We start from the raw sequence: 18,823 nt of genomic DNA, 5'->3' as shown, positions 1-18,823 counted from the left end.
AATGATTTATCAGCTATGCTGCTGCTCGTTCTGAAGAACCAGAAGTGGTACAAACGAGTGGCTGCATCAACACAGACGAAGAGACAACATAAGGATATTTTTCACAGTAAAAAAATATTTTACAAAAACAAATACATTTTGCTTTAGTCCCAGTACACACATGCGATGCGGGAACCCTGCGAATCAACTGCGGGTTACTGCATCTCATTCAACTTGCAAGCAGTTCACACTGCCATATGCGAATCACTGGGGGTGTCAATACAAAGTTAACGACCACCCCAGATCAGTTTGCATATCGCAGTGCGAACTGTCAGTTTAGACAGGAATCGGATCGCATAGGTGTGAACACCTATGCAATCTGATTCTGGTGCGGACCTAAAAAAAGGTCCTGTGCAAGTTGTGTCCACAATGTGATGCAAATTCAGCCATACAATCTGTATAGCTGAATTTGCATCGCACAGACATCGCATGGGATTTGCAGAGCAGTGCACTCTGAATCACATACGATGTGTGTCATCGCATATAGACACTTGCCTGTCCAGGAAGCCCGTGATGTCCGCGCCCTGGACGATTTTCAGATCGGCTGTCTCTGCCAATAACTGTTAGGGAAACCGGCAATGAAGCCTTTTCGGCTTCACAGCTAGCTCCCTACTGCGCATGCGCGAAGCGCGCTGTGCATTCTGATTGGCTCCCGAAGGAAAAACTGGACGGAACTTCCGAGGGACGGCGCTTTCTCCCGGAAATGGGGAAGGGTACCTCTGGATGATCTCTGTAAATTACAAGGATTTTAACAAACTTTGTTGCAGATTTCTACATTTTTGCTATCTTGAAGAAATCCCCGTTTGTTCCTCTGTCCCCCTATGCTGAGTGGGTATAATGGGAGTGGTTTCAGCTGTGGCAGCTACAGACTCAGAGCACTAATGAGAAAAGCTGCTGGGCCTGCATCCCTTTTAGACGTGTTCCTATTAGGAGTATCTCACCAAAAATGACATTTTTGTTGCAGGGGATGCCAGACATCTGACTTGTATTTTAGGTAGACTTCTGGGAAAATTGGTGAGCCAATCACACAAGCAGGAAATTATGTTTTTGGGGTGTGGTCAGTGAACAATCTGTGTACAGAACCGCTCCATGTTGTATTGCATTTTTGGCTGCAGATTGAAAAGGAAAGGTAATTTTTTAATAACCTTCAATTACATTATGACTTGTGTCGCAATTGTGAACGCTATTTTTTTTATTTATTTTTTTATTTTTTTCCCCACAAAAGTGGAGTTGCCCTTTCAAAGTAGAACTATAGGCAAAACTTTTTTTTTTTTTTTTTTATAATATTGGATAGATCAAGGGAGGATTATAACCCGTTTGATTTTTCTTCGTCATCTGTGTCTCATTGCAGAGATTTCCCTTCACTTTTTGTCCCATAGCCAATTGGGAAGTGAGAGGAAATCCATGCAAATCAAGGGAATTTTTTTGGGGACCCCCAGCTCACCAGAACTGGTGTCCCCATTGGAAAATTTCCCCTGTATTCCTTTTCTGGGACAACCCAAAATTTGGGGAATTTTTTTCACTTACCATGATAATGGTAAAAAGGATCAATAGGGTGAATCTTCTTAACGGGGGCACAGACAACGATAACAACTGACCGGGGTTCTACTCCCTCTCCACTGTATCCAAAAACTAAAAAAAAAGTTTTGCCTTTAAGTTATACTTTATGATTACACCCATGTGAGGGCCATGTTTAGTCCACACAGGATGTACAGGTGTTCCATGCATCCCATGTAGGCAGTCCTATTCATGTGAACTGGGATGCAGTGGCAGACACAGCAGCTACCCCCAATTTGACATTGGCATGCATGCATGTTCCACTCACACTGTCTGCGTTTTGAGGACATGCACCCTCAGGGCTGTCAATTGGGAGCAGCAGCTGTCCTTGCAGCCGCTGCATCCCAACTGACATGATTGGGACTTCACGCACACGGATGCATGAAACATCTGAGCATCCCGTATGGAAAAACATGACCCTCACGTGGATGTGCGCTTAAGTACGCCTGTGCGAATGAGGCGAATGAGTGCGAAAAATATTGGATCTGCTGGCAGGATCAACAGGCAATATAACTGTTAGAGGAGACTTGGGGGGGGGGGGGGGGGGGAGGGGAAACAAAACTGCCATGTTAGCACGACAGACTCCTCAAATAGCTCATTTTGTTTGCCTTCCGTTACAGCCTAAACCATTTGCTCTGCAGAGTGTGATTACCGAATATATATATATATATATATATATATATATATATATATATATATATATATATATTTATACAAATTCTGTATCCATAACCCTCACAGATTGCGGGGTTGGTTTACAGAAGTAGAGACAATATAAAGTATAAAGTAGTTTGCAAACTCAATGATCACTGTGCAAAGTGAATAAGCTGAACCCGTGTACTTTTTCTATACAATGCAATTATACACCAGAAAAAAATATCAAGGAGTCAATGGGAAAGGTAGAAAATAAATACCTGACAGAGGTTCTAACCCCACCCCCACACAAACGCGCTACACTAAACAAAAATTTGTGTAGCGCTACCCCTTAGGAGCCGCTGGATTTTTGTGTCCCTCTGTGTGAGCACAGCCAGGTAACAGAAATTTTCAGACATTCACTTAGTAGTCAACCAGTCCAGGGTGTTCTGTTTTGTTCTTAGTTTATTGAGGAATAAACTTGGATGTGGGTGTGAAGCTATGTGATGCCCAGAACTGTGGTTAAATGGAATAGGAGGACTAAAAAACTGTCTCTGGCTGCTGTAAAAGATCACAGGGCTGTTCTCCCATAGGACAACCGATCAGCACAACTGGTAAAGCACCACTCCAAATTCTGTCGGCAGGCACTCTATCTCTGCAGAATAATGCTAAGGCACCTGGCTGCTCTTTAGGACTAAGCAAGAGGTGCAGGGTAGCTGTATGGGCTTTGATGGCTCTAAGCTGTCCTTGTAGATGGCTAGCTGGGTATTGCACCTGGCTGCTTCTCCTTTTTATAAGCTCTGGAATGTAGAATTTTGAAGCTACTCAGCCCCTTGTAAGGATCCTGTAGCTCATGCGGTTACTGCTGAACAGGTCTCCCGCTGGACAGATCCCAGTGGCTCCCAGGGTGACTCGGCTAAGCCTAGCTGAGGCTGAAAGGGGTGAGGCTTTCTCTCTCGCGCACTCCTTCTCCTTCTCTCAATGTGTTTTGCATTCCAGAGCCCCCCAAGATAGAAGTCCTCTCCAGGAGCCAGGACCTTGGTATCTGCTCCCACATGGCCAGGCTTCAGAATACTTATGGGCTATTTCTCCACCTTCTGGGCTGTCCTCACCCAGGGATTAGAGGAGACGCCATAAATATTAAGGCCTCAGCTATACCTCACTGCCCTCTAAGCTCTAAAACTCTCTAGGAGCTTGTAGAAGCCAGGGGGATGAGGCCCTCTGAGCTCTGCCAACCTGGCTCCTCTGGCTACAGCAGGAGCCCAACTAAATGTACCTACTGTACACACACAGAGAGTGCTACATATGCTTTTGTTGTTGTCCTCATCCACAGAGATATCTTGTTACTTTCTGTCCTAGTGACACATGTCACCAGTACAGGAAATGAGGGTAAATCCCCCCAGCAGGGCCAGAGACCACAATAAAAGTCTGACTGAGGTTCTAATCCTTTGCCGTTCTGTACAGTACCGGAAAAGGTTTGGGCTTTGCGTGTTTTTATGCACTTGATAGCTAGAAGCATATGGTGGCACTGTTTGAATTTTCAACCATCAGTTTAGTTAAATGTTTGTTTATTGTGTTTTCTAGAATAATGCTAATGTATCACAAAGCAAAAATCTATTACACCACAAAATAAAGAGCCTCACAATATAATTTCTCCTCAGTGGTTTCATTTATTTCTTGTTTGATTTGTTTTTGTCTGCCTAGTCTTTTTTTTTTTTGCTCCTTGCAATATAATTGTGAACGCAGCTCTCTATATTGTGATGTACTGGCTGGCAGGATTCTGAATATGTGTCACCTAGGTTCCTCACATATACATAGTGGGGAGCTTTGGGTGAGATTAAAGAGTAACTGCCCTTAGTTTTTTTTTTTTTTTTTTTAAGGAAAAAAAAACAACCCGAACAAATCACTCTTGGTGAGCCATGTACATTGCAGGGGTTTTTAACCAACTTTGTTGCAAATTCCTACCTGTTTCTGCTCTAAAGAAAAAGGGGTTTGTTCTTCTAGGTCTTTTGAATACTGATTGTAAATAGGAGTGAGTTTTTTTTAATTTACTAATCAACAGATGCACTTGCAGTGTTCTAATATAGAAAGCTGCAGGGTTGGCAGCCCTTTAGAAGCTATTAACCCTTTAGGAGCATCTCGCAAACGAGACAAACATTTTTGTTGCAGAGGATGCCTAAAATCTGACTTGTATCTTAGTGCAGACTTGTGGGAAAATCAGTGAGCATTACACAAGCAGAAAATGAAATTTCTGGGGAAGTACTGCACCAAGGGTAGCCAGACCTCCTTTTTTTATTTTTTATTAGTCTCGACTGTCCCTCCTATATGTGAGCTGAATGATGCTCAGGCACTCTGTGGTGGGACTCTGCTGATGGGTGAAAAAGGGGAGTGCTGACAGAACACTAAAAAAATGTGCTGTCTGTTTGTATTGGGGAACTCTTTAGGGGCAATTCCATAAAGAACTGACCTGAGGTTAGTTGGTGACTCAGATGGTCAAATGTTTTGTTTGATTCTGCTATGCCTTGGATGTAAAAGGTCATCTTGCATTGAAAACGATTGCTGCCTTACTGAAAGTGCAAGACAGAATGTGCTGTTCCTGGGTATCCCTTCTCGTGCAGGGTTTACTGCTGCCACTATAGGTTGAGGATAAAGCAACCTCTGAACAAACAAATGGAACAACCTAGGATGACAAACTCTGCAGGTCAAAAGTAAACAATCTTCCTACACCTAAAGAAAATGGACATTACTTCAAGGACCGTAAGATGCACATTTTGAACAGAGGAGGCCACTGGTTCACAGGAGGCATGAAAAGAAAGAGACCATCATTTTTCAAAATGTAACAGCCATCCCTAAACAAGAGTGGGGACCTTCAACATCATCTGTCATCTACATTATATTTCCATTGTAAAGAGTAAACCCAGCATTTCATATTCCTGATGTGTGCCTGCTGTACCATGTACTTGTGTGAAAATGTATCCTGGTCTTTTTGTATTGCTTCCTTTGTGTGAAATGCCTGGTGTTCCTGCCAGTCCCTCTGATTTCCTATTAAAAACTGACCACACTAAGTAGGGGGAACCCACCATGGTCAATTCTCTAGCTATGCTGGGAACTCAGTCTCATCTCCTCCAATGATCAGACTTTTCCTGAAACTACCCATGCATAGCCTTTCAATGGGAAGCTCAATGTGCTACTGCTTCCCCTCCCCCAGCCTTTATGCGGCTGAGAACATATGAAATGTGATCACTTCTAAAAGGAGGGGAAAAGGAGATCGAACCATGGCGAGGCCTGTTCCGAGTGGAACCTGTCCTGTTAAACCACTATATGGTCTTGGCCACCGTGCTGCAGCTCAGTTTCAGGGTCTTATTATAGCCTAGGCTATCTTTATGTAGATCAACAATTCTTTTTTTCAGATCCTCAAAGAGTTCTTTGCCATGAGGCGCCATGTTGAACTTCCAGTGACCAGTATGAGAGAGTGAGAGCGATAACACCAAATTTAACACGCCTGCTCCCCATTCACACCTTGTAACACTAACTAGTCACATGACATCGGGGAGGGAAAATGGCGAATTGGGCCCAATTTTGACTTTTTCACTTAGGGGTGTACTCACTAATATTGCCAGTGGTTTAGACAATAATGGCTGTGTGTTGAGTTATTTTGAGGGGACAGCAAATTTACACTGTTAGGGTCCTTTCACATGGGCGTTCCGTATGTCTGTTTTTCCTCCCATCCGTTTGTGGATGAAAAACTGACATAATGTATGTCTATGGGATTGCGGACATTAGCGGATGACTATCAGCTTACATCTGTTTTGCATCCATTCAGTTTAGTTCTGTTTTTTGAGACGGAAGAGAACCCTAGTTTTCTTCCATTTAAAAAATGGAACAGATGCAAAAACGGATGTCACCGGATGTCATCCACTAACGTCCCCAATCCCATAGACATACATTATGTCCGTTTTCATCTGCAAACGGATGGATGAAAAATGGACATATGGAACGGACCCTATAAAAGTGTCATCTGTGTTGGTTAAAAAAAAAAGGTGCCTGAGCGGAAAAAAAACGGCCCGTGCCATGTGAAACAAATACATAAATGATATTGCTGCGCCAAATGAAAATTTAATCAGTCAAGTGAAAATTAATGCATATATACCAGATAAGCAATAATATACTGCTATACAAGCAAATCAATTTAGCCCCCATTCACATCGGTGTGGCTTTAAAATCGTGCTACTTAGTGAAATTTTAAAGCTGCACATCAGTGTGATTTGCACTGCCGATTTAATTGTGGCTTGCAACTTCATTTAACCGAAAGTCTAAGCAAGTTGCAATTAAATCTGTAAAAAGTAGTGCAGGAATCTTTTTCCATTGCCGGCAATGGGCTGCAACTTGTTCCACGATTTGGAACTGTCAAATCGTACGAAAAGTCACACCGGTGTGAACGGGGGCTTAGTGCCTGATTTTTCTTTTTTTTTTTTTTCCACAGCAGCATTGCAGTCCCGCTATAACTAGTAAAAAATAAATAGAAATTCCATAAATATATCCCGTAGTTTGTAGACGCTATAACTTTTTTGCACAAACCAGTCAATTTATGCTTCTTGGGATTTTTTACCAAAAATATGTAGCAGAATACATATTGGCCTAAACTGATGGAGAAATTTTGATTTTTTTTTTTTACCTGGATGTGTTTTTTAGCAGAAAGTAAAAAAATTAGTTGTAGTTTTTAATTTGTTTTATTTTTTTATCGTTGGTCTTTTTTTGTTTTATAGTACAAAAAACGCAGAGATGATCAAATACCACCAAAAAGACCCCCTATTTGTGGGGACAAAAAGGACATCACTTTTGTCGCTTGACCATGCAATTGTCAGTTAAAATAATGCAGTGCTGTATCACAAAAACTGGTCATGAAGGGGATAAATCTTCCGGAGCTGAAGTGGTTAAACTAGAAGTTGGTGAACGTGGAGAGTTGTATAAATGGTGCAAAAATTGGGACTGTTCATGGATGCATACAATTTAGGTCATAATGAAAAAGAAGTGTTTTCCATTTTAATTAGATTCAATTTTGATTTTGTTTTTTCAGTTCTGTTTTAAAACTCTCTAGTCAGCTATAGTACTCATGGCATTCGATGGTAGATGTGTACTGTCGTTTGCTGTGTGGTTTGTTCATGGTGATGTAGAATATTAGTTTTATGCACAGTAACTGTTAATGGGTTGTACATTACTTGTACATAAAGGATTCTGTCAGCCACTACTGTGTGTGTGTGCTAAACAAATTAAGTTTTAATCAGTTTTTACTACAGAATCATTACAAATTATTGATACGCTTAATTACAGCCATTTGTTAAAGTCAAAACTTTAGATTACTTTAGGCAGTTCTCGCCAATATATCTGCCATTGTATTAATGCATGTATACAACATCATCATTATACTTCCTCTATAGTTTAACCACCTAAGCCCCGGAGGATTTGGCTGCTAAAAGACCAGGGGGTATTTTGCGATTCGGCACTGCGTGACTTTAACGGACAATTGCGCAGTCGTGCGACGCTGTACCTAAACAAATTTGACGTCCTTTTTTTTCCCACAAACAGAGCTTTCTTTTGGTGGTATTTGATCACCTGTGCGATTTTTTTTTTTTTTTTTTTTTTTTGATCACGCGCTATAAACAAAAAAAGAGCGTCAATTTTGCAAAAATAACAATATATTTCAAATTTTTTTATTTGAAATTCCCAAAAAAAAAAGTAAAAATCAAAATTTAACATTTTCGGCCAATTTGTTTTATGCTACATATGTTTGGTAAAAAAAATCGCAAAAAGCGTATTTTGATTGGTTTGCGCAAAAGTTATCGCGTTTACTAACAAAGGGAAATATTTTTGTCATTTTTGTTGGGTTTTTTTTAACGCGTAATGGCGGCGATCTGCGATTTTTTTTTTTTTTTTTTTTTTTTTTTTTTTTTGCGGTACTGCGACATTGCGGCGGACAGATCGGACCCTTGACTGACATTTTTGACACTTTTGGGGTTACCAGTGACATTTCTACAGTAATCAGTGCTATACATATGCACTGTTACTGTAAAATTACACTGGCAGTGAAGGGGTTAACTTTATTTGAGAGGGAGGGGCTGTGTGTGTCCCTAGGGGCGTGATTCTAACTGTGATTGGCTGTGGCTTGAGGTGTAGTTACACTGATCAACGGTTCTACATAGTTGAACTGTATGATCAGTGTCTCTACTCAGGGAGAACTGACAGGCAGCTTGTTTACACAAGCTGCCTGCCTTTCTCCCTCTCCCCCGACGATCGCAGAGTGACCGGCGGACATCGGGTCCGCCGGTCACACGCGCGGGGGGGTGCGTGAGCGCGCCGCCGCCGGCGGCGCGCGCTCGCTCCGCAGACCCTCCCACGCTAGTGACGTACCGATACGTCACTCTGCCTGTGAGGGGCTGACCGCCGCAGTATATGTACTTGCGGCGGTCGGCAAGTGGTTAAAAAAAAAAAAAACACCACTGTTCAAAAGTTTGGGGTCACCCAGACAATTTCACGTTTTTTCATGAAAACTCACTTTTATTCATCAAATGAGTTGCAAAATGAATAGAAAATATAGTCAAGACATTGACGAGGTTAGAAATAATGATTATTTGAAATAATAATTTAGTCCTTCAAATTTTGCTTTCATCAAAGAATTCTCCATTTGCAGCAATTACAGCCTTGCAGACCTTTGGCATTCTAGCTGTCAATTTGTTGAGGAAATCTGGAGAAACGTCACCCCATGCTTCCTGAAGCACCTCCCATACGTTGGATTGGCTTGATGGGAACTTCTTACCAACCACACGGTCAAGCTGCTCCCACAAAAGCTCAATAGGGTTGAGATCCGGCGACTGTGCTGACCACTCCATTACGGACAGAATACCAGCTGACTGCTTCCCTAAATAGTTCTTGCATAGTTTGGATCAGTCAGTGGGTTTCAGCCCGCTGTCTGCTGAAAACAGGTCACAGGATTACAGAATGAACTGCATTCCTGTGACCCACAGGAGAAGTACAGCCAAACTATCTTTGGCTGTACTTCTTCGTTAATACGGTTCAACAAATGATAAAACTGTTTTTATTTCAATGAGTGATCACACTGATCTTATATCTTATATCTTGTATCATTCCCAAGCTCTTTGGAACAAACGAAGTAACAAGAAAGCAGAACTAGAGTGATCCTTCTATGATGTGCCTGGGTCAATATACTTGCCCACCATTGGTACTTTTGTATTCTGAGTTGTGGTTGCATGTTATTTTTTTTTTAAGGCGTGGGAATTGGGGTACGTTTAGTGGAAGTACACCACAAAGACTGCAGGAATATCCCCCTTTTATGTTTTAACATTCAGGTATTTTAGAGATCTTTTGACTAAATATTTATAAAAAGCGGTAAACTATAACTCTATAATGCTGACTTTGATGTCAAGACCATTGATAGGATTATAATGGGGTTGATTAACTAAAGGCAAAAACTGTGCACTTAATTGTTCCAGAGCTTAGTAAATGAGGTAAATCTTCATGTTGCAAAAAATACTCAATTACACCCAAGGAAAAAAATAAACACATAATTGGATGATCGAAACTAGCAGAGCTTCCCTCATTTTTTTTTTTTTTTTAGCTTCCCCTCGTTTTTTTAGCTTCCCCTCGTTTTTTTAGCTTCCCCTCGTTTTTTAGCTTCCCCTCGTTTTTTTAGCTTTCCCTTGTTTTTTTAGCTTTCCCTTAAATCTAGAGCAACTGCACTTGCAGTGCACAGTATATTTGCCTTTAGTCAATCAACTTCAATGTTTCTGGTCTCTAAAATACAGATGTGTTTTTTAAAGGAGTTGTAAAGTCAGGAAGGTTTTTTATCTTAATTCATTCTTTGCATTAGGTTAAAAACCTTATGTGTGTAGCAGCCCCCAGCACCCCTAATAATTACCTGTGCCCCCTCTCTGTCCAGCGTTGTCCACGAGTTCCTCGGCCATCCTGGGACTCTCCCTCCTGATTGGCTGAAACAGACGCTGTGCCTTTGTCTAAATGGACACACGGAGCTGCAGTTTGGCTCGGGTGACCCCATAGCAAGCTGCTTGCTGTGGGGGCACTCAATAGGAGGGAGGTAGCTGCAACAAGAAACCCAAGAAGAGGAGGATCCGGGCTGCTCTGTGCAAAACCAACTGCACGGGGGGGGGGGGGGGAGTTTAACCTGTTATTTAAAAAAAAAATAGATTTTACAATTACTTTAATTCACTAGCTTTTGTACTTTTGTAAACCGTCTTCCTAATCTATTAACTTTTTACTCATAGAAAATAGACCTTGCACAGATCCAGATCTGTCTTGATTGAAATTTTACTTTTGTACGTGTACCCAACCTGTCATAAATCTACCAAAACGTTCAGTGGGAAATCAGAACTCATAATCTGCATAACTGCTCCAAGTTAGTGCCTCATAAAATATTAAAAGTATATCAAAAGCCAAAACTTTTTTTTTTTCATTTTGGATAAAGCAGGAGTTTAAAACTGCAGTCGTGTTTTTTTTTTTTTTTTTTTTCTCATCAGCAAGATTTCATAGAAACCTAGAAAAGTGACGACAGAAAAAAACCGAGTAGTCCATCGGGTCTGCCTTTTTTTTTTTTTTTTTTTCAATAACTTTATTGTCTGAGTATTGATCTATGTTTGTCTCAAGTGTGTTTGAAGCCATTTAGTGTTGACTGTCTCACTACTTCTGCCGGTAGTTTAATCCAAGCATCAACTGCCCTTTCAGTAAAATAATACTTTCTAAGATTAGTTTTGAACTTTCCTCCAGTTAGTTTGAGGTCTTGTCCCTGTGTTCTTGATCTTGGTGATTTCCCCTCACTTCTTGACCTTACTATAAGCACAGCAGGAAGTGAGAGAATATATTTTCAGTGTGGGGGATACCCCCTCTTAGCCAGTTGTCACAGCAAGAAGTGTCAGTTGAAAAATGTCCCCTCTATTCCTTTTCTAGTGGAAGCTTAAAATGTTAAATTTACCTTTTACTTTCTTTGCTGGTGACATTGCTGATCAGAAGAATAACAGAAAGTTAATCTTCCTAGCAGGGCACAGACAATAATAAAAACTAAACAATGGTTCTAACCACTTTATCCAAATCTAAAAAAAAAGAAAAAAAGTATTACCTTTTTAGTTAAACTTGAAAGGGTAACTCCATCTTGTGTAAGAAGTATAGAGAATTAAAAAAGATGCAAGATTGAATCTCTACTATCTGCCACATCCAAGTATAATACTTGTGATCGACCAATATCATTTTTTCGTTGCTGCTACCAATATTTTGGCCATTGCATATCAACCGATATTAGCCGATATTTTTGTACATTTAAAAAAACTTTATTAACATTTAAGGGCTCGTTCTTCAAACCCTAACTGCATGAGAACTGATAGGAAAACTTAAATTGTAGGGACATTTCGTCTCACATCATTCATTCTGATTGTGTATTAATCCATAATCTGCTGCAGTAGTGCATTCAATCACTGCAATAATTTTAAATCACTACTGCAATGCAGTCAGTGCAAAACTGCCAGAAAAAAAAGCTAGACAACAGCAAAACATTGGATTGGAGTCAGTGGACTACCTCTGCAGTAGGGCACCTACTGCAACTACTGCAGTGCAAAACTGCTAGAAAAAAAGCTAGACAACAGCAAGACAAAGGATTGTATTGGAGTCAGTGGACTACCTCTGCAGTAGGGCACTCACTGCAACTACTGCAGTGCAGTCAGTGCAAAACTGCTAGAAAAAAAGCTAGGCAACACTAAACAAGCAAATGGAGATGAAGTTCATCATCCAGGCTCATTATTGCAGATTCAGAAAAAATTGAATCCTCCACATGAGGCCCCAATAAAACACTAAAAATGTACTGATCAATTCGACCACAATGTAGAAGATTCTCTTCTGTTCTTTGATGTATTTTTGGACATTTTCCTGTTTTTGCAGCATGCTGCTCTTTCATATTATAAAAAAAGTGATCTGATGCTGGACTTTTCGGCAGGAACCGCCTTCACCTCCTGTTGAATATCTTCTGTCAGCCATTGTTTTGCCTTTGCCAATACATCATCAGAAGAGAAAGCATGGTTCTTGTATCGAGGATTCAAAAGACTTGCAAGCACAGCATTTTTAATCTGTTCATGTTTCTCAAAACCAATATCAATCAAAGCTCTTTGGCTTGACAGACCATCATTTAAAAGTTTTTGAGGGTGTTGTGTGTCATGACACTGCGGTCTGACATATCATCAAGCCTCATTCCTTTCTGCATGTTTGCTCCGCTGTCTCGAAGTAGCACAAGCATCACTCTGTCTTTGTTGATTCCCCAGTCTTCAAGCATGCCTAGAAACATTTCTCTACTGTACTCAGTGTTGGATCCTTGCATCACTTTTGTATTCATCACAAATTGCCTTTTTGTCCATCCACTGTCAATGAAGTGGCATGTAAGAATCATTAGAGACTCTGACTTTGTTTGTCCTGACCAGCAGTCAGTCATGAATGAGTGAGTTGCCAGCATTCTCTGGTTGCAGCATAGCCTTTACTTTGTCAACGACCTTTTGGTGAATCTTTCCCAAAATTTCTGTTCGATAATACTTCTCACTCTTCAGTGTGTAGCTTGGCTCAAGTATGGACATCAACCGCTTAAATCCTGAGTCAGACACCGTTGTAAATGGCTGGTTATCAGTGACCATCATCTCTGTGATTACTCTGTCCAGCAGTTGGGATCTTCCATCTGATTCTGAATCTAGAAAGTGACACCTGTTTTTTTTCAGAATCATATCTGTTGTTGTTGCCTGGGATAGTGGAGGAGGTATTTCCAAATCGCATTGATATTAATTTTTTTTCTGTGCTGCATGATATAATTCAATATGATTAACTCTTGGGTGGGCCCAAAGATTTGACGTATTTTTGTTTTTTGCAGTTACCGATCCCATGCTTATATTGTTTGTGCATGTGTTGCACACTGCTGCTTTTCCTGGAGAAGGTTGAGACGAGAAATAGTCCCAGACTACACTTTCACTTTTTCTTTCCTCATCCATCTCCATTGCAATTTGAAAGACACAAAAAAGTAAAAAAAATGGCTTGCTGGCACCCTGTTGTGGGTCAGTCGGTGGCTGACGCCTGGCAGTGTGGGTGGTTTGCTGGCACCCTTGTGGGTTGGTGGCTGATGCCTGGCGGTGTGGGTTGGTGGCTCATGCCTGGCAGTGTGGGTGGCTTGCTGGCACCCTGTTGTGGGTTGGTGGCTGACGCCTGGCAGTGTGGGTGGCTTGCTTGCTGGCACCCTGTTGTGGGGTGGCTGGCTTTTGTCACTCTGTTGTGGGTCGTTGGCTGATGCCTGGCAGTGTGGGTGGCTTGCTTGCTGACACCCTGTTGTGGGGTGGCTGGCTGCTGTCACCCTGTTGTGGGTAGGTGGCTGATGCCTGGCAGTGTGGGTGGCTTGCTTGCTGCCACCCTGTTGTGGGGTGGCTGGCTGCTGTCACTCTATTGTGGGTCGGTGGCGGACACCTGGCAGTGTGGGCGGCTTGCTTGCTGGCACCCTGTTGTGGGGTGGCTGGCTGCTGTCACCCAGTTGTGGGTTGGTGGCTGACGCCTGGCAGTGTGGGTGGCTGGCTGGCACCCTGTTGTGGGTTGAGGCTGACGCCTGGCAGTGTGGCTGGCTTGGTGTCACCCTGTTGTGGGTGGCTGACTTGCTGGAACACTGTTGTGGGTGGCTGGCTTGGTGTCACCCTGTTGTTGGTGGCTGGCTTGCTGGAACACTGTGTTTGGTGGCTGGCTTGGTTTCACCTGTTGTGGGTGGCTGGCTTGGTGTCATCCTGTTGTGAGTGGCTGGCTTGGTGTCACCCTGTTGTGGGTGGCTGGCTTGCTGGAATATTGTGGTGGGTGGCTGGCTTGGTGTCACCCTTTTTGTGGGTGGCTGGCTTGCTGGAACACTGTGGTGGGTGGCTGGCTTGGTGTCACCCTGTTGTAGGTGGCTGGCTTGCTGGAACACTATGGTGGGTGGCTTGCTTGGTGTCACCCTGTGGTGGGTGGCTGGGTTTCTGGAACACTGTGGTGGGTGGATGTCTTGCTAGAACACTGTGGTGGGTGGCTGGCTGGCTTGGGTCACCCTGTTGTGTGGGTGGCTGGCTTGCTGTAACTCTGTGATGGGTGGCTGGCTTGGGATCATCCTGTTGTGTGGGAGGCTGGCTTGGTGTCACTCACCCTGGCCTGTTGTGGGTGGCTGGCTTACTTGCTGAAACACTGTGCGGTGGCTGGCTTGGTGTCATCTGGGTGGCTGGTTTGCTCACTGGAACCCTGTTATGGGGTGGCTGGTTGCTGGCACCCTGTTGTGGGGTATGTGGCTAGATGCTGGCCTGGTACCCTGTTGTTGTGGGTCAGATGGCTGGCACCCAGTGGAGGGTGGCTGAGGCCAGGGCCTGTGAGTGGATTGCTGGCATCGTGACCGAACTTCAGCTGGCTGCATAGTGCACACGAGGCTGTCCGAGGCGTGGGAGGTGGTCTTGGAAGGCAGAACGTGTACAGCGCAACATGTGCAGTGACGTCACGAACATATCGGCAATATCAGTAACTTCAGAGGCCGATTCCGATATATCGGGGAAAATGCATATCGGCTCCCGATATATCGGTGTTGCCGATAATCGGTCAATCTCTAATATAGATACACAAAATTTTTTGCTGAACCCCGGTTCAGCCTGTCTAGGCAGACTTTACTGCCAATGTATTCAGACCAAAATTGTAAGAAATTGTAGCCTTTATTCACATAATTTTTTAAAAACAAGAATAGTCTATAATCATTGGGACATAAAGTAATATCCAGAGCAAGTGTACATAGCCATACATCAGAAATAACAGTTTAAAAACAACATGCAACAGGACATGAAAGAAACTAGAACAAAGAGCACCCTCTCCTGGTAAGGAGGTTTGTGTGATCCTTTATCCCCTATGATAGCACCATGGGGTGAAACAGTTCCAGTGGAAGAAGATATTACAGCCAGTAGTTTAAAGCGGAGTTCCACCCAAAAGTGGAACTTTCACTCTTTTGTTTCCTCTTCTCCTCCAGGGCCACATTTGATACCCTTCGGGGGGAACAGGTACCTGTTTTTGCGATGTACCCTTCCCTACTTCCAGGATGCGGCGCCGTCCCTTGGAAGTTCGGCCCCCCTCCTCCTTCCTCAGCTGCAGAGCCAATAGGAATGCGCAGCGCACTTCGCGCTTGCACAATAGGGACCCGCCCGTGAAGCCACAAGGCTTCACTGCCGGGTTCCCTTACCGGCAATGGCGGCGGCAGCATCCAACAGCCGATAGAAACATCGGCTGTGGTGCCGACATCGCTGAACTCCTGGACAGGTAAGTGTCCTAATATTAAAAGTCAACAGCTACAGTATGTGTAGCTGCTGACTCTTAATTTTTGGAGGGGGTGAAGGGGGAGGCGGAACTCCGCTTAAAATTGCTAACAAATGACATGACATTTCATTGCTGGCTTAAAAAAACAAACAAAAAAAAAACCACAGCAATTAGACCTGTGCAAAGGTCCCCAAAAATACATAGCAGACCTTACGTCTGCTATTTGTTTAGGGGGTCCTTTGAAAGGGTCTGCGTGGCTTATTTGTGTGTGTGTGTTTTTTTGTTTTTTTTTTTTTGTTTTTTTTTGTTTTTTTTAATAGCCAGCAGGGAAATGTCATATGCTGGAAATGTAAAACCATTTGCTTTTGTATATGTCCATGCTGCTGCAGTACTTTATTTATTTTCATCACAGAGATACTCCTCTTTACAGGGAAGTTTAGGATACCCCCTCACCCAGTCATGTTTTAGGAAAAAAAAAAATTGGGCATTTTTTACGTTTTTTTTTTTAATGTGGGCATTAAAAAAAAAAAAAATAAATCACTGCTCCTGCCCGAATTGATCGCTGGAAATAAAATCAAAAATGATTATGGCAAATGCTTGCTTTCTTATGAATAGCTTTGGGCCTTGATGGGGCTTCTTTTTCTCTTAAAAGTGGTTTTATTTAATTGCATAAAATGATTCAGACAACTGAATCTAAATTATCATTGGTGTTTGAATGTCTATAGTAGAGATATTAGATGGAAGCTACTTTAAGAGCAGAGACAGAGGAGCATAGTTATATGTACTATGGTTGTCCTGATAGAAAAGGGTAATGTAAAAATAAGTGTTTTGCAAAAAAAATTAAATTAAATCGAAGATTATTGCCTCAAGATTAAGATTAGGCAGACATACATTAAACACCTACTGTAGCAAGTTAATTATTTTTAGGGCTGCATAAATAAATGCAAAATAAAAATCTGTAATGGCATAATAAATATGTGAACCATGTATTTTAAGCAGCCTTTTTTTATCCCCACAATCTGTGACATAAGTGAGAAGTTTAGTCATAACATTTTAGTCACAGACGAGAACTACAAGTACTTATAGCATGTGTTTAGCTCTAGTATCACGATTACTCCTACAAGAGGGGAAAAAAACCTGCCATCTGCGCACCCACACAAGGTCGTTATCATTCCAACTCACAATTAAAAATAGCTGCATTGATAGAAACCACTCAGAAACCAGCTTGAAGTGAATTTATGGTGTATGTGTGTTTTGTTTGCTTTTGGCTTTGGTTTTCCAAAAAGCTTCTTTTTTCCATTGGGTCTTGCTCTTTAGACTGCAGGCTGCATTTTTCACTTTGACCAGTTAGTATACCAATAGCAGACCATGTGATTATATTTAGTCATCTCTCATTTAAACTGATGAAGACTAGACGTCAAACTTTTTCCCAAATGTTTTATATTACAGTAAACATTTATCCTGCATTTATTTTTTAACTGTTAGTATAAGGAATTTATATACCAGAGCAATGTAGTGAAGAGGAGTGTCTTACGAGATTTGGGATAGTCAGCATACCCCAGGATCTTGCCATGTGGAAGATGTCGCCCTCATTGGCATTGTGGACGGTCTTACAGAGAGTAAGGTATGTATGTGTAGCCCTCCTCCTTCTTCTTTTTTTTTTTCTGGGGGATGGAACTATGAGAAATGGCCCCCCCAAAGCAAGATATTGGGTTAAACCTTCGGGTAAATAAAAGAACCAGAATGTTTGCTAAATAAGAGTGGGATTGATAATAAAGTTGGTAGTTAACACAGGACAAGGCCTCTGTGGACATAGAGAATTCTCTCCCTTGGAAATTGACCAGTAATCTAGTAAGTTCTAGAAGTAATTGTGAGAAGTACTAATGCAGCCAGCATATAGCATTAACTATAAGTAAACAGATGCACACCAGTATGAAAATAATATTTTATATAATAGGATTTCATAGTGCATACATCCAATGTACAAATGGGTAATATCAGCAAAGGGGTCGATGGGTGTCCTGGTGGATTTGTGCAGATATACTCAGGTATATATATATATATATGTATATATATATATATATATATATATATATATATATATATATATATATATATATATATAGTTTATTAATAAAGATACCTCCAGATGAAGGTTGCAGAAAAGTTCAGTTGCAGAAGCCCCTGAGGATGATCATTATACAGTAGGGAAAACCTGAAGACCGAATCAGCGATTGTGTGTGTGTGTATGTATATGTATATGTGTGTATATATATATATAATATACTGCTGAAGAAAATTAAAGGAACACTTTTTTTTTTATTTTCCGGAGTATAGCATCAAGTCAATTAAACACCTGGGATATTGATCTGGTCAGTTAAGTAGCAGAGGGGGTTGTTAATAAGTTTCAGCTGCTTTGGTGTTCATTAAATTAACAGGTACAGTAGATGGGCAACAATGGGACAACTTGCAAAACAGTAATGGTTTTCAGGTGGAGGCCACTGACACTGTTTACTCAACATTTCTGACTGTTTTTCACTAGTTTTGCATTCGGCTAGGGTCAGTGTCACTACTGGTAGCATGAGGCGATACCTGGACCCTATAGCGGTTGCACAGGCAGTGCAACTCCTCCAGGATGGCACATCAATATGTGCCATTTCCAGAAGGTTTGCTGTGTCTCCCAGCACAGTCTCAAAAGCATGGAGGAGATTCCAGGAGACAGGCTTTTACTCTAGGAGAGCTGGACAGGGCTGTAGAAGGTCTGCCCTTTGAGCAAAGAGAAACAGGATGAGGACTGCAAGAGCCTTACAAAATGACCGCCAGCAGGCCACTGGTGTGAATTTCTCTGACCAAACAATCAGAAACGGACTTCATGAGGTGGGCCCGACGTCCTCTACTAGGTCCTGTGCTCACTGCCTGGCACTCTGGGGCTCAATTGCCATTTGCCATTGAACACCACATTTGGCAGGTCCACTGGCACTCTGTGCCTATTACAGATGAGAGCAGGTTCACCCTGAGCACATGTGGAAAAAAGGGTCTGGAAAAGCTTTTGAGAATGTTATGCTGTCTATAACATCGTTCAGCATGACCGGTTTGGTGGTGGGTCAGTGATGGTCTGGGGAGGCATATACATGGAGGGATACACAGACCCCTACAGGCTAGACAATGGCACCCTGACTGCCATTGGGTATCAGAATGAAATCCTTGGACCCATTGTCAGACCCTATGTTAGTGCAGTGGGTCC

General features: G+C 42.1%; 1 protein-coding gene across 5 annotated transcripts in view; it reads left to right on the top strand.

The window, feature by feature from the left end:
* The window catches only part of CNKSR2 (connector enhancer of kinase suppressor of Ras 2), a 546,683-nt gene that overhangs the window by 75,357 nt on the left and 452,503 nt on the right, over positions 1 to 18,823 (top strand). The window lies entirely within an intron of this gene.

Source organism: Pelophylax lessonae (assembly GCF_965119305.1).
Source record: "Pelophylax lessonae genome assembly, chromosome: 2".
In the NCBI taxonomy this organism is placed as follows: Eukaryota; Metazoa; Chordata; class Amphibia; order Anura; family Ranidae; genus Pelophylax; species Pelophylax lessonae.
The sequence above is the reverse complement of the archived record's forward strand: the minus strand, read 5'-3'. Positions and strand labels throughout refer to the sequence as shown.